The sequence below is a fragment of the Leuresthes tenuis genome, unplaced genomic scaffold, assembly GCF_036924035.1.
Source record: "Leuresthes tenuis unplaced genomic scaffold, fLeuTen1.0.hap1 SCAF_32, whole genome shotgun sequence".
Lineage (NCBI taxonomy): Eukaryota > Metazoa > Chordata > Actinopteri > Atheriniformes > Atherinopsidae > Leuresthes > Leuresthes tenuis.
The window spans coordinates 879,251-895,437 of NW_027325386.1; the positions used below are offsets into that span (position 1 = coordinate 879,251).

At 43.1% G+C, this 16,187-nt stretch overlaps 2 non-coding genes across 2 annotated transcripts; both read left to right on the forward strand.

The window, feature by feature from the left end:
- Window positions 1–15,072: 15,072 nt before the first annotated feature.
- Window positions 15,073–15,186, forward strand: LOC140285187 (U5 spliceosomal RNA). The gene has a single exon (XR_011910326.1). It is a non-coding gene; the product is annotated as a U5 spliceosomal RNA (small nuclear RNA).
- A 308-nt stretch (window positions 15,187–15,494) lies between these two features.
- Window positions 15,495–15,685, forward strand: LOC140285181 (U2 spliceosomal RNA). Its single transcript, XR_011910320.1, has one exon. It is a non-coding gene; the product is annotated as a U2 spliceosomal RNA (small nuclear RNA).
- The last annotated feature ends 502 nt before the right edge of the window (window positions 15,686–16,187 follow it).

Consider the following 16,187-nt stretch of genomic DNA (forward strand, 5'->3'; position numbering starts at 1 on the left):
CATTGCACAGATAACACACCTGATGATTATGCACACGCTTTGTGGTTCCGTGCTCCTGTCCAGAAGTTCTGTCTTGAAGTCTGTGAGGACCTATCAACATGGCTAAAGTGTAGCATCCCTGCATGCCCCACACTGTGCATACTGGGTGACTTAGACAACATCAACATGGAAATGAACTCAGCACACATGGTTCTCACAGTGTTATGTATCGCAAAGAAAACTATTCTCATGAACTGGAAAGCGAAGAACAATCTGTGTATTAACCAGTTTAGAAATTTTCTTTTAGATTATATTAGCATGGAAACAATGTCTGCCTCCTCAAAACATCAATTGGCTGAATTTCATTCTCTCTGGTCCCCTCTGATTAGCTTTATCACATAGTGGTGGTGGTGGGTTGCTGTCCCGTCGCTCTGGGCGGTTGGGTGTGTGCTGGGGGGGGCTGTGTGGCTTCGGGCTTGGAGGGCAGTTTTGGGGGCTTGCGAGTGGTGCTGTCTTGCGGTGTGGGGCGGGGTCCCTTAGGGGCCTTGGGGTGGTGGCTGCTGGCTCTATGCCGGTTGGCCGGGCCGCTCTGGCGTGGGTGGTGGTGCTGGGCCTGGGACCTGGTGGCTGGGCGCTGCCTTGCGCCCGGAGGGGGTCCCTGCCTGTGCCTGGGGGGGCTGGGTTGCCCTGGACGCGCCACAGTATGGGTGGGTTGGTGCAGGTCCTGGTGCCGGGCTTGTTGCTCTGGGACCTCCAAGGTGTCCGCAGATGGTTGTTTTTTTTTCAGGGTGTTGGGGCGTGCGGTGGGGGGGGGGGCTTTTCCCCTGTTAGGGGGGGGCCTGGGTGATGGTGGGTCTGAGGCCCGGGCTGCTGCGACTGGTGTGACCGGGTGGTTTGTTTGTTTGCTTTTTGTTGTTGTTTGTTTGTTTTTGGTAGAGGTCCTCCGGGGTGGGGTTGGGTTGAGTGGGGTGGGGCGGGATGGGTACCTTCTGGGGGTACAGTAGCTCCCGGAATATGGTCGCTGCAGGCCCCGAATCTGGTGGACATCAGGCCCTCCTGCCCTGTGTTGGCTCCCAGGTAGCGGGGATGCCTATTGCAGCCAGTCCCTGGCTGCCCTCTCTGGGGGAGAGAAGCTCCCCCGGTGTATATCCCCATACCCCTCTCCCTTCTGGCTCCTGTACACAGCACACACTCACACATGAAGGGTTTTGGGGGCGTGTGTGTTCGGTGGGGTGTAGTGGATGGGGCCACGTAGGTGGTCCCCTTTGGTTGCACTCTGCAGTTCCCCGCCCCTGTTTTAATTACACCTTAGACATTACTACTTATCAAACACACTCACAAACACACATTAGGTCTTGGGGGGTGGTTACACTGAGTGGCATCTGGTGGGCGGGTCTCTTTGGGTATGTAGGCTGCCCAGAGGGCCGCGCTCCCAGTTTGGCTGCCCCTCAATTTTAATTGCTCACTATTAGAAAATATTGAAGAGCCAGAAGGGTGAGTGGAGGGGTCTTCTTCGCACACCCCTGCTTCCTGGTTGCTGCTCGGGGCGGGAGGGGCCAGGAGGATTAATTAATTGTTCTGGTGGTTCGGGGTCTGTGGTGGCTGGGGGGCTGCTGGCCCCCTGGTGTGCCCGCTGCACTACACCCCAGCGGAGTCGAGGGAGGGAGGACGTGTGGATGTGTGGATGTATGGGACGTGAAAGTGTGTGTGGTAATGATTGGGCCTGGATCTGGGACTTGCTGTCGCCTGGCCTGCCTGTGCTTCTACTGCCATCCCGATGGGGGGGCAGCGTTGCCTCTCCCCGCTGCTCGCGACTTCACCCATCTGTGGGCACGTCTTGACTCCCAGGGCACTTGGCCAGGGGCGCTGGGGCAGGCGCTGACCCACTGTGTGGCTGTCTGGGGTGCTTGGCCCTCCTGGGTATTGGGTGGGGCCTCTGCCGGGGGGTTTGGGGGCGCTCGGGCTCCTGGGGCCTAGGTCCAGTGCACAGCCCATGTCTGGGCGGCTGGGGCCTGGCGGGGTCGGTGGGCTGTTGCCCCTGGCTCCCGGAGGGCCTCTGCCCTATGCTTATGGGGGCTCTTTCTGGGGGATTCCTCTGCAGTCCTCTGGGTGAATGCGTGGTTGCCCCTGCGGTGGGCTTCCTGGGTTCTGTGCTCTGTGGGGGCTGCTGGTGGCCTGGGTCTTGTGGCCCTCTCTGCCTGCTTCTGATTGCTTGGGGGGGGCTGTGGATTGTGGCCCTGTACGCTTATACACTCATAACTAAGCACGGTTATCATGTAGGTCCTGTGCCATGGGTGTTGCATGTTCTCGCACACACACACACACATTCATTAGTCCAGTAGCATGGTCGCTAAGCAGTTGATGTATTATCATGTCGTCTCAGGTCATCTATATCCACAGCTGTGTTGTATGCGATTGCCGCTTCTTGTGCTTGTTTTTGTTTCTTTGTGTGTTTGTTTTTTCTCTGCTTGTCTGCTTTCAGGTGCTCCTGGTGGCGCTAAGGCTGGATTCCCCTCAGAGGCCATGGATTGTTGTCTGTTTTGTTTTTTACAGGTGTAGCAGCTGGTTGTCTGGTTTTTGTTTCTATTTTTGTTCTGTTTCCTCTTCTTTCCTCTTCTTCTTCTTTCCTTGTCCCCCGGTCCGGTTCAGTTCTATTACATGTCATATATTGTAAACAGAAATAAATAAATGGGCATCAAGGGGGGCTTTACATTTATAAAACTTCCCTTGGCAAAGCAAATCTGTTTGGCATCAAAGGTATTCAGACTACAATTCTGCTGCCATAATGCTGAACAGGACAAGGGAAAAAAAAAAAAGTAAAGAAGACAGTTCTGCCGAAAGCCAGGGACTAGACCTGTTCTAAGTTCTATACTTTTTAAAAGGGGCATGTTTATCAACTATAGAATTAGAAGATTTACAAAAATGGTCAAGTGCTAGATCTTCATCTGGGATTTTAACAGTGTCATGAACTATTCAACAGATCAGTTAAAAAAAAGCCTGCTCATGGAGATGTTTCAGGATCTGGATACCAACCGTGGACCTAATGTTTTCATTTTTGCAATTCTGATACAAGCTATTGAGCAGTGATAACTAACACCAAGTTCAGATACTGCGGATTTTCTACCTTTGATTTGTTAAGATTGAGCCAATCAGGGACAACCTTGAAGGATCTCTTAAGTTTGGTTTAGTAGGATCAGTAATTACCTGAGAAAGGTTGATATTGGTACACACCTTTTTTAAATGATCAGAGGCAGAGTTCAACTTGTTTAAATTAAAATTGCCACACAGATATTGGGTTTAGGCCACATGCACACAGAATGCCCTCAACAAATAAAAGAAATATTAAACATTTACACATGGATTTTTGAATACATGTAGAGGAATGATACTTTGAAATGTGCTCATTGCGGAGTTATGCTCAGTTGCGTAATGAAGGTTGAACTATTCTGGGAAAGAGGTTCTATTCCCAGCATCATGATGGACACTCCTGATATAGAAGGTTTCGCTAACGCATTGGAATTGTTTTACTATTTTCATATGCATGTGCAATGAAGAATTGCTTGTTGCTGATAAATGCAAAGAAGAACAGCTTACACATAGATGCTCACATATAGGCTGCTGAATGCAACGAAGACCTGCTTATCCAGTAAAGTTCAATGTCAATGTGTAATATTCAATTAGGATTTGTAAAACAGTGAAGTTAAACAATGAATGGGTCCATAGTCGGTATGAGAAGACTATAGGAATATTTACCTGGGTGTACGTTCAAACAGAGATGAAAAAATTGCGATAAATAATTGTTTGTTTGTTTGTTAGTATGTATATGAATGTTATGTGTATAAACTGTGTTGAGTTATAGTTACTCAGTAGTGTCTCAGTGAAACAACCGACGGGGGAAGCCTTGCGGTGACAACAAAAGCAGTGTTTTACTGATCAGTCAAGTTGCTCCAGTGTACTCCATACAAACTGGTTGGCTACTGAAGGGATAGAAATTGAAGAATGCCTTTCTGAAGAGCTGTTTACCACAGATGAGCAGCTTTGCGACCAAGCACATTGTAGATCGCTTTACTGCCAAAATGATCTAATTTAATGGATTGGTTTAGACATGCATAACAGCATTTTAAGAACAAAGAGAGAAACAAAAAGGGACAACGCTTCATGGTGGAAGGTGATGTATAAATAACTGTGTATATGATGAAGGAGAGACTATTTGAGCAGCACAGCCATTTCGCAGCACAGGGACAGCAGTCCAAGTTAAAGGATCTCCCACGTGGTATCACCTGTCACACTGTCTCAAGGCATCAAAAGAAGAAAAAATCACCAAACTCAAGGACAAAGAGACGAAGACTCCGGTGAACAAAGAGAGAGGACTGACAAACCAGAAATACAAAAGGATGCTCGATATCAAGATCCAGAAGAAGAGGCTAACAATGCCACGAACACTTACGATGCTGGGAATGATGCCAGCAATGAACAGAGAAGAAGATTCAGTGTCATCAATCTGCACCACGTGCCTCTAATGAGGGGGTGAATATAGAATCCTCAACAATTACAACGTCTCTGGGAACTGTGACAACAACAAGGTTTAAACCATTTTGATATATATTGTAACCTATTGGCTAAGGAATAGTGCTGAAAATGAAGTAAATCTAATCCACCACTGTCCTTGGTCTTCTATAGGGTTTTTAAACTAATACGTGGTGGTTTGTTTTTCCACAGAAATTTGGAGATGCATGAATCTAGTGACTTAAACCAAGTAGCAGATGGTTTTATGGGGATCATTGAGAACAAATAGTTAACTTTTGGTAGTATCATCATTTTAATGGTTGTAACTCTCCCCATAAGTGATATAGGTGAGGACTTCCAACGAGAGAGATCGTCCTCTACTCTCTTTAATAATTGCACATAATTTAGCTTTGTTAGCTCTGAGAGCCTGGAGGAAATGTTTATGCCTAAATATCTAATATTTCCTGACTGTAAAGTGATCACAGGTATATTCTGGACCCTGCAGTTAATGGGCAGAACTTTGGTCTTAGACCAGTTGATAGAGTAGTCAGAAAGTGCTGAGAATTTATTTATGAGTGTGATCGTGTGAGTGAGAGACGTCTGTGAGTTCTGAAGGAAAAGGCTCCCGGAGGGCCTCTGCCCTATGCTTATGGGGGCTCTTTCCGGGGGATTCCTCTGCAGTCTTCTGGGTGAATGCGTGGTTGCCCCTGCGGTGGGCTTCCTGGGTTCTGTGCTCTGTGGGGGCTGCTGGTGGCCTGGGTCTTGTGGCCCTCTCTGCCTGCTTCTGATTGCTTGGGGGGGCTGTGGATTGTGGCCCTGTACGCTTATACACTCATAACTAAGCACGGTTATCATGTAGGTCCTGTGCCATGGGTGTTGCATGTTCTCGCACACACACACACACACATTCATTAGTCCAGTAGCATGGTCGCTAAGCAGTTGATGTATTATCATGTCGTCTCAGGTCATCTATATCCACAGCTGTGTTGTATGTGATTGCCGCTTCTTGTGCTTGTTTTTGTTTCTTTGTGTGTTTGTTTTTTCTCTGCTTGTCTGCTTTCAGGTGCTCCTGGTGGCGCTAAGGCTGGAATCCCCTCAGAGGCCATGGATTGTTGTCTGTTTTGTTTTTTACAGGTGTAGCAGCTGGTTGTCTGGTTTTTGTTTCTATTTTTGTTCTGTTTCCTCTTCTTTCCTCTTCTTCTTTCCTTGTCCCCCGGTCCGGTTCAGTTCTATTACATGTCATATATTGTAAACAGAAATAAATAAATGGGCATCAAGGGGAGCTTTACATTTATAAAACTTCCCTTGGCAAAGCAAATCTGTTTGGCATCAAAGGTATTCAGACTACAATTCTGCTGCCATAATGCTGAACAGGACAAGGGAAAAAAAAAAAAAAAGTAAAGAAGACAGTTCTGCCGAAAGCCAGGGACTAGACCTGTTCTAAGTTCTATACTTTTTAAAAGGGGCGTGTTTATCAACTATAGAATTAGAAGATTTACAAAAATGGTCAAGTGCTAGATCTTCATCTGGGATTTTAACAGTGTCATGAACTATTCAACAGATCAGTTAAAAAAAAGCCTGCTCATGGAGATGTTTCAGGATCTGGATACCAACCGTGGACCTAATGTTTTCATTTTTGCAATTCTGATACAAGCTATTGTGCAGTGATAACTAACACCAAGTTCAGATACTGTGGATTTTCTACCTTTGATGTGTTAAGATTGAGCCAATCAGGGACAACCTTGAAGGATCTCTTAAGTTTGGTTTAGTAGGATCAGTAATTACCTGAGAAAGGTTGATATTGGTACACACCTTTTTTAAATGATCAGAGGCAGAGTTCAACTTGTTTAAATTAAAATTGCCACACAGAGATTGGGTTTAGGCCACATGCACACAGAATGACCTCAACAAATATAAGAAATATTAAACATTTACACATGGATTTTTGAATACATGTAGAGGAATGATACTTTGAAATGTGCTCATTGCGGAGTTATGCTCAGTTGAGTAATGAAGGTTGAACTATTCTGGGAAAGAGGTTCTATTCCCAGCATCATGATGGACACTCCTGATATAGAAGGTTTCGCTAACGCATTGGAATTGTTTTACTATTTTCATATGCATGTGCAATGAAGAATGGCTTGTTGCTGATAAATGCAAAGAAGAACAGCTTACACATAGATGCTCACATATAGGCTGCTGAATGCAATGAAGACCTGCTTATCCAGTAAAGTTCAATGTCAATGTGTAATATTCAATTAGGATTTGCAAAACAGTGAAGTTAAACAATGAATGGGTCCATAGTCGGTATGAGAAGACTACAGGAATATTTACCTGGGTGTACGTTCAAACAGAGATGAAAAAATTGCGATAAATAATTGTTTGTTTGTTAGTATGTATATGAATGTTATGTGTATAAACTGTGTTGGGTTATAGTTACTCAGTAGTGTCTCAGTGAAACAACCGACGGGGGAAGCCTTGCGGTGACAACAAAAGCAGTGTTTTACTGATCAGTCAAGTTTTCCAGTGTACTCCATACAAACTGGTTGGCTACTGAAGGGATAGAAAATGGGGAATAGTTGTTTTAAAGCAAACAAGGAATTAGATGGGAAAAATACATGTTTTAACGGGACCCAGACAATATTAAATACTCAGACAGATGGGAGAAGAAGTGTAGTTTTGTAGGAAATCACAAAATTATTACATAAAATTAGTGAAATCAATTGAAGAATGCCTTTCTGAAGAGCTGTTTACCACAGATGAGCAGCTTTGCAACCAAGCACATTGTAGATCGCTTTACTGCCAAAATGATCTAATTTAATGGATTGGTTTAGACATGCATAACAGCATTTTAAGAACAAAGAGAGAAACAAAAAGGGACAACGCTTCATGGTTAACTTAAATAGTTAACTTTTGGTAGTATCATCATTTTAATGGTTGTAACTCTCCCCATAAGTGATATAGGTGAGGACTTCCAACGAGAGAGATCTCTATCTTTAATAATTGCACATAATTTAGCTTTGTTAGCTCTGAGAGCCTGGAGGAAATGTTTATGCCTAAATATCTAATATTTCCTGACTGTATAGTGATCACAGGTATATTCTGGACCCTGCAGTTAATGGGTAGAACTTTGGTCTTAGACCAGTTGATAGAGTAGTCAGAAAGTGCTGAGAATTTATTTATGAGTGTGATCGTGTGAGTGAGAGACGTCTGTGAGTTCTGAAGGAAAAGTAATACATCATCAGCATAAAGACTTATTTTATGCTCAATATTTTGGGATTGGATGCCTTTAATATTTCTATCTTGTCTGATAGAAGCTGCTAAAGGTTTGATGAAAATAGCAAAAAGTGAGGGAGAAAGTGGGCAACCTTGTCTTGTACCTCTCTGCAGACTGAAGCTTGGAGAAGTTTGATCATTTGTCCTGACACTTGCATTTGGGGAGCTATATAATATCCTTATCCAGTTGATGAAGTGTGACCCAAACCCGAATTTGTTTAATGCTGCGAATAAAAGTTTCCAGTTCACTCCATCAAATGCTTTTTCTGCATCTATAGAGTCGATTGTGGCTTCCAAGTTGTTGATGGTAGAATAGTCTTTGAGATTAATGATCCGGTTTGTGAATGAACCGTTGTGCCTACTGCTCTTCAGCCTGTCAAATGAAATGTATAATTTGAAACGTGACAAATGAACGAAGACCCAAGGAGTTGAGTCGTAAACAAATCAATACTGTTTCCTGTGCAAGGACCCGTCAGCCGAGGAGTTGAGTCATGAACGAATCAATACTGTTTCCTGTGCGAGGACCCGTCTCCCGAGGAGTTGAGTCGTGAACGAATCAATACTGTTTCCTGTCCTGCTGACTGAGCTTATGAAGCTGCCGCTTGCCATGTGGTGAGGAAGGGTACTGCATGAAAATGAACGAATCACTCACTGAGACAACTCGTTACTCCCGAGTCATATAAAAAATTAGTTTATATCGAACGAATCACTCACGAACGACACATCACTATCTATTTGACGAGTTATGCATGAATTCGGATTTTGCAATAAAATTAATTCCTTCTCTCAAACCAAGTTCAAACTGCTTTGTCCTTCATATTTATCTACTTCTAATCTAGTTTCAACAATAAACAACACTGTATTTTGTAGTATGAAAAAGAACCAGACCTAATTTTCAGCAATTAGCTTCTCTCGAGGAGATATGAAGGAATACAGATTTTGCTATAAAATGAAATACTTCTATCAAACTGACTTAAAACGGTTTGTTCTTATTTCTTCATTTCTGATGAAGTTTCAACAATAAACAACAAACTTTGTATTATGAGAAAGAACCAGACTTATTCTTCAGGAATCCGAAAATAAGCTCTATTTCACGAGTTATGCACAAATTCGGATTCTCCTATAAAACAAATTCCTTAACTCAAACCAAGTTAAGACTGCTTTGTCCTTCATATTTATTCATGTCTAATCAAGTTTCAACAATAAACAACGTTGTACTTTGTAGAATGAGAAAGAACTTCTTCAGCAATAAGCATCTCTCGACATATGACGAAATACAGATTTTGCTATAAAATTAATTCCTTCTATCAGCCTGACTTAAAACTGTTTGTCCTCCTTATTTATCCACTTCAAATCAAATTTCAAAAATTAAAAAAATTTTGTAGTTTGAGAAAGAACAACTTAATCTTCAGCTATCAGTATAAAAAGAGGGTAAGAAAAGGTGCAAATGCCAACCATACATCACTAAAAGGTGGAGCGGAAGTATTCGGCTGCAAGTAGGTGTGACTGTTCGACCATAATTTGTAAAAAGCGGGTAAGAAAAGGTTCGAATGCCCGACTATATATTAACAAAAGCGGAAGGAGAGATCTTCGGATGAGAGTGGGTGAGAATTTCCAACCATAATCTATAAAATGCGGTGAAAAAAAAGGTGTGAATACCCCATAGAACACTAAAAGGTGGAGCGGAAGTGTTCGGCTGCAAGAAGGTGTGAATGTCCGACTATATTTGGTGAAAAGCAGGTGAAGCAACGTCTGAATGCCCAACCTTACATCATCAAAAGCGAGATCAGAGGTGTTTGGCTGCAAGAAGGCCATAGTTTGCCAAAAGCGGGTAAGGTGCGAATGACCGACTAAATATCAACAAAAGTGGGGGCGGAGGTCTTCGGATGCAAGTGGGTGTGAATATCCCACCATACAAGTATGGTGTAGAGGAAGCTGTGAATGGCCGACCATAGTAGAAAGCGGGTGAGAGAAGGTGCGAATGTCAAACCATACATGATCAAAACAGTGAGCGGAGGTGTTTGGCTGCGACAAGGTGTGAATGTCCACCCATAATTAATGAAAAGCGGGCAACAAGTAGGTTCGAATGCCCAACCATACATCATCAAAAGCAGGAGTGGATGTGTTCGGCTACAAGAAGGTTTGAATATCCGACCATAGTTTGTAAAAAGCGGGTAAGAAAAGGTTTGAATGCCCGAACATACACCATCAAAAGAGGGAGCGGAGGGGTTCCGCTGTAAGAAGGTGTGAATGTCCGACCATAGTTGGTAAAAAGCGGGTAAGAAAAGGTTAAAATACCCGACTGTACACAATCAATAGCGGGAGCGGAGTTGTTCGGCTACTAAAAGGTGTGAAAGTCCGACCAGGGTTTGTAAAAAGCGGGTAAGAAAAGGTGCGAATGCCCGACAATGTATGATCAAAAGAGGGAGCGGAGGTGTTCAGCTGCAAGAAGGTCTGAATGTCCATCAATAATTGCTAGAAAACATGAAAGAAAATTTTCTAATATCAAACCGCACATGATCATAAGCGGGAGAGGAGGTGTTCAGCTGCAAGAAGGTGTGAATGTCCACCCATAATTACTGAAAAATGGTTTGTAAAAAGCGGGTAAGAAAAGGTATGAATGCCTGACTATACACCATCAAATGCGGGAACGGTTTTTCGGCTGTGAGTAGGTGTGAATCTCCGACCATAATTGCTGAAAAATGTGTTAGAAAAGGTAAGAATGCCGGTCCATACATCATCAAAAGCGAGAAAGGTGGTGTTCGGCTGCAAGTAGGTGTGAATGTCCAGCCATAATTACTCACAAACGGGTAAGAAAAGGTAGTATTGCCAGACCATACATGATCAAAACAGGGAGCGGAGGTGGTTCAGCTGCAAGAAGGTGTGAATGTCCGACTAAAGTTTGTAAAAAGCGGATAAGACAAGGTGCGAATGCCTGACAATGTATGATCAAAAGAGTGAGCGGAGGTTTTCGGCTGCAAGAAGTTCTGAATGTCTACCCATAATTCCTGAAAAATGGGTAAAAAAAGGGTCCGAATGCCCAACCATACATCATCAAAAGCAGGAGTGGATGTTTTCGGCTACAAGAAGGTTTGAATGTCCATCAATAATTGCTTTAAAACAGGAATGAAAATTTTCGAATATCAAACCGCACATGATCATAAGCGGGAGAGGAGGTGTTCAGCTGCAAGAAGGTGTGAATGTCCACCCATAATTCCTGAAAAATGGGTAAAAAAAGGTGCGAATGCCCAACCATACATTATCAAAAGCAGGTGTGAATGTCAGATCATAATTTGCAAAAAGCTGATGAGAAAAGGTGAGAATGCCTGACTATACACCATCAAATGCGGGAGCAGAGGTGTTCGGCTCTGAGTAGGCGTGAATGTCCGACCATAATTGCTGAAAAATGTGTTAGAAAAGGTAAGAATGCCGGAACATACATCATCAAAAGCGGGAGAGGTGGTGTTCAGCTGCAAAAAGGTGTGAATGTTCGACTAAAGTTTGTAAAAAGCGGGTAAGACAAGGTCCGAATGCCCGAACATACACCATCAAAAGAGGGAGCGGAGGTGTTCCGCTGTAAGAAGGTGTGAATGTCCAAACCATAGTTGGTAAAAACCGGGTAAGAAAAGGTTGAAATACCCGACTGTACACAATCAAAAGAGGGAGCGGAGTTGTTCAGCTAAGAGATGGTGTGAAAGTCCGACCATGGTTTGTAAAAAGCGGGTAAGAAAAGGTTCGTATGCCCTAATATACACTATCAAAAGCAGAAGCGGAGGTGTTCGGCTGCAAGAAGGTGTGAACGTCCAACCAAAGTTTGTAAAAAGCAGTTAAGAAAAGTTTCGAATATCTAACCAAACATAATCAAAAGCGGGAGCAGAGCTGTTCGACTGCAAGTAGGTGTGAATGTCAGATCATAATTTGCAAAAAGCTGATGAGAAAGGGTGAGAATGCCCGACTATACACCATCAAATGCGGTAGCGGAGTTGTTCGGCTGTGAGTAGGTGTGAATGTCCGACCATAATTGCTGGAAAATGTGTTAGAAAAGATAAGAATGCCGGTCCATATATCATCAAAAGCGGGAGAGGTGGTGTTCGGCTGCAAGTAGGTGTGAATGTCCAGCCATAATTACTCACAAACGGGTAAGAAAAGATAGTATTGCCAGACCATACATGATCAAAACAGGGAGCGGAGGTGGTTCAGCTTCAAGGTCTGAATGTCCACCAATAATTACTGAAAAATGGTTAAGAAAAGGTGCGAATGCCCAACCATATATCATCAAAAGCAGGAGTGGATGTGTTCGGCTACAAGAAGGTTTGAATGTCCGACCATAGTTTGTAAAAGGCGGGTAAGAAAAGGTTCCAATGTCCAAACATACACCATCAAAAGAGAGAGAGGAGGTGTTCCGCTGTAAGGTGTGAATGTCCGACCATAGTTTGTAAAAAGCGGATAAGAAAAGGTTAAAATACCCGACTGTACACAATCAAAAGAGAGAGCGGAGTTGTTCAGCTAAGAGATGGTGTGAAAGCCCGACCATGGTTTGTAAAAAGCGGGTAAGAAAAGGTTTGTATGCCCAAATATACACTATCAAAAGCAGAAGCGGAGGTGCTCGGCTGCAAGAAGGTGTGAACGTCCAACCAAAGTTTGTAAAAAGCAGTTAAGAAAAGTTTCGAATATCTAACCAAACATAATCAAAAGCGGGAGCAGAGCTGTTCGACTGCAAGTAGGTGTGAATGTCAGATCATAATTTGCAAAAAGCTGATGAGAAAGGGTGAGAATGCCTGACTATACACCATGAAATTGCGGTAGCGGAGTTGTTCGGCTGTGAGTAGGTGTGAATGTCCGACCATAATTGCTGGAAAATGTGTTAGAAAAGGTAAGAATGCCGGTCCATACATCATCAAAAGCGGGAGAGGTGGTGTTCGGCTGCAAGTAGGTGTGAATGTCCAGCCATAATTACTCCCAAACGGGTAACACCGAGAGTCCGAAAAGGAAATATAGATCACCCTACTCACTTTTCACCTAAAGAAATGAAGGAAGAGCTAGTTTCCCAAGAAATAACCTGAGTGTGTAATTTGTTTTGATAACTTAGAAAAACGAAAATGACATACCTACTTTCCTTTATCCTTTTAATGGTTCTCACCTTCTCAACACTAAATGTGAGAAGTGTGAAATCAAAGACAAGAGCCCAGAGTATTTTATCCTTCTTAGACTCCATAAAATCAGATGTGTTTTTAATACAGGAATGTGGACTACCTTTTTTAAAAAACCATAGACAATGGGAGGAAATGTGGCCCCATTTATCGATATGGAGTGGTTCAAATCAAAATAAAAATGATGGTGTGGCCATTCTAATTAAAAATCCGCATGTTCTGGTGAAAGGTAGCACAGTGGTGAGAGACGGACGGGCACTTTTAGCACACTTGAATTTTATGGGGCAAGACTTTAACCTCTTAAATATTTATGGTTTCAATGGAAAAATGACAGGTATGACCTTTTAGAAGATATACAGCTTTACATGCTAGGGCAAGTACCTTTAGTTGTAGCAGGATTTTAACTGTATCTTGAGCAGGAAAGATAGAAAAAGAGCAGGGGGAGATTTTAAAGTGGATAAGACTTCGATTTTACTTCAGGGCATATGCAGGGATTTTAAGCTTACTGACTGTTTTAAAACCATGCATCCCAGAGAGGAGGGCTTCACCTGGTTTAGTCATGATGGCACCAGAGCCTCTCGCATCGATTATTTCTTTACTAGAGATTGCCCACCCACTGATGTTAGATTAACCCCTGTTTTCTTTTCAAACCACCTTATGCTCTCCTGCACCCTTTCACCCCCTTCTGGTGTGACGGTAGGACGTGGTCTGTGGAAACTCAACTGTTCCCTGTTGGAGGATGAAATCATAGTCAGTCAGTACAGGGAATGTTATAAAGAGTGGCAGACCCTTCAAGACCTCTACGAAACACATGCACAATGGTGGGAAATGGTGAAGGAAACGACCCAGACTTTTTTTAAACAGCAAGGTAAACGTAAAAAAAGGAAAGAGAATAGATGTATGATGGGACAACAGAAACGCTTACAGCGCTACTTTAAACTAAATCAGTGTGGCATAAACTTTAATGAAGAAATCAAAGATGTCAAAAAGGAAATGTCAGTTTTAGCAGAAATAAAGAGTAAAGGAATTTTTGTAAGAAGCAGGGAGCAGGAAATTGAGGAAGGTGAAAAATGCACATGGTACTTTTTTAAGAAAGTTATAAATAAAAAGGAGTGTATTCAAAATCTAAAAAGAGAAGATGGGTTTTGAACAAAATCCACACAAGAGATGATTGAAACTGTACATACCTTTTATAGTAACATGTACAAAGAGAAACCAGTGCACTTGGAAACATCGGCAGAAATTTTAAAATTCGTTGACAAAACCGTAAAAGAGAATGCACACTTGACACAGGATTTTACTGCTTTAGAGTTAAAAAAAATGCCTAACAGGTTTTAAGAGAAGTCGAGCTCCGGGTTTAGACGGGCTTCCTGCAGAATTCTATCTGACCTTTTGGGACCTTTTATCATCAGACATTTTAGATGTTTTTAAAGATTTTGAAAAACTCGACCGACTGCCTGACAGTTTTAGAGTGGGAATAGTGATTCTACTTTATAAAAAAAATGATAAGACTGACCTAAAGAATTGGAGGCCCATCACACTTTTAAACTTTGACTGTAAACTTTTTAGCAAGGTTTTAGCGACACGGATGTCCTCTGTTTTAGAGGAGGTAATTCACCCAGACCAGGCTTGTGCAATCTCAGGGAGACAACTCACTGACAGCCTCGTACTGATTCGAGACATCATTGATTACGATAGAGAAAGAAACACCCGGCTTGTCATCTTAAATTTAGACTTTGAAAAAGCTTTTCATCAGGTCTCGCAAAGCAGTTTTAACATAGTTTGAGTGAAGGAATTCATTTTATAGATAAAATCCCAAGAGTCTGCTGAGAAAAGAGAGTGAATACGAAGTAGACTTTAACACGGCTCTGGGAGCAATCCGAGTGCGGGCTAACCGGGAGAATTGCTTGAAAGAAACGCGACACCGAATGAGCGGTCAGAAAAAAGCCTCAATACGGTGTTCCCATGGTGTTTTTGTTGCTGCCTTGTCTTTTGCACAGAGTAAAAGACAAGGCAGCCATCGAATAGGGCCCGATTGTTCCTACTTGGTCAGCCGAGGAGCAAGGGGGGGGAGCAAGCGTCTCCACCAAGCAAAGCTCACCATGGGGAAGGTGGCTATGCCAACTAGCCTGATGCCCTGCTCCTGCAGTGACGGATAATCGTACTCTGGTTTCTCTTCATAACGTACAAGTCTTTCGCCTTTTACTAAAGACTTCCGTGGAGAGCAGCACTAATGAGTTGTTTCTATTTTTGGCAGGCTTTACCTTTGCGGGTGAAGCCCTTTTTGTCTGTGCAAAAGAAATCTTGTTACTGTGCAGAGTGACTTCTCTGAGTAGAGTCGCCTTACTTGTTGCGACTGTGCCGATGTTCGAAGCTGGAGTGCAAAGTTGTTGCTTGAATGGTGCTTGCTGGAGCGTGCGGGAGTGCAAATTTATACCATTTGAAAGGGCTGAAGAGTGCTCAGTGCAGCGGGTGGGCGGAGGTGCAAAGTGACACTCTGGCCACCTATGGCCATAAAAAGAACACCGCTACAAGTGCGCATTGTGCCAGGAAGGGCCCTCGGACGTGAACCAGTGGACATTTATCGCTTCTCGGTCTTTTAGCTAAGATCAAGTGTGGTATCTGTTCTTATCAGTTTAATATTTGATATGTCCTCTATACGAGGACTACATATTAAATGGATTTTTAGCAATAGGAGTTGAAAAAGGAGCTGGCTCCGTTCACTCCAAACATCGACCCGGTACTGCAGTGCCGCTGGGAACGGTGCGATCTTCTCTGCTCTTGTGAAAAAGCAAACAGCGGTGCAGGATGGAAGTTTCAGGGTCCTATTCGATGGCTGCAACACCTGAAAGAGATATTGATGCGAGACCTGATGAAAAGCTTTTTCAAAGTCTAAATTTAAGATGACAAGCCGGGTGTTTCTTTCTCTATCGTAATCAATGATGTCTCGAATCAGTACGAGGCTGTCAGTGAGTTGTCTCCCTGAGATTGCACAAGCCTGGTCTGGGTGAATTACCTCCTCTAAAACAGAGGACATCCGTGTCGCTAAAACCTTGCTAAAAAGTTTACAGTCAAAGTTTAAAAGTGTGATGGGCCTCCAATTCTTTAGGTCAGTCTTATCATTTTTTTTATAAAGTAGAGTCACTATTCCCATTCTAAAACTGTCAGGCAGTCGGTCGAGTTTTTCAAAATCTTTAAAAACATCTAAAATGTCTGATGATAAAAGGTCCCAAAAGGTCAGATAGAATTCTGCAGGAAGCCCGTCTAAACCCGGAG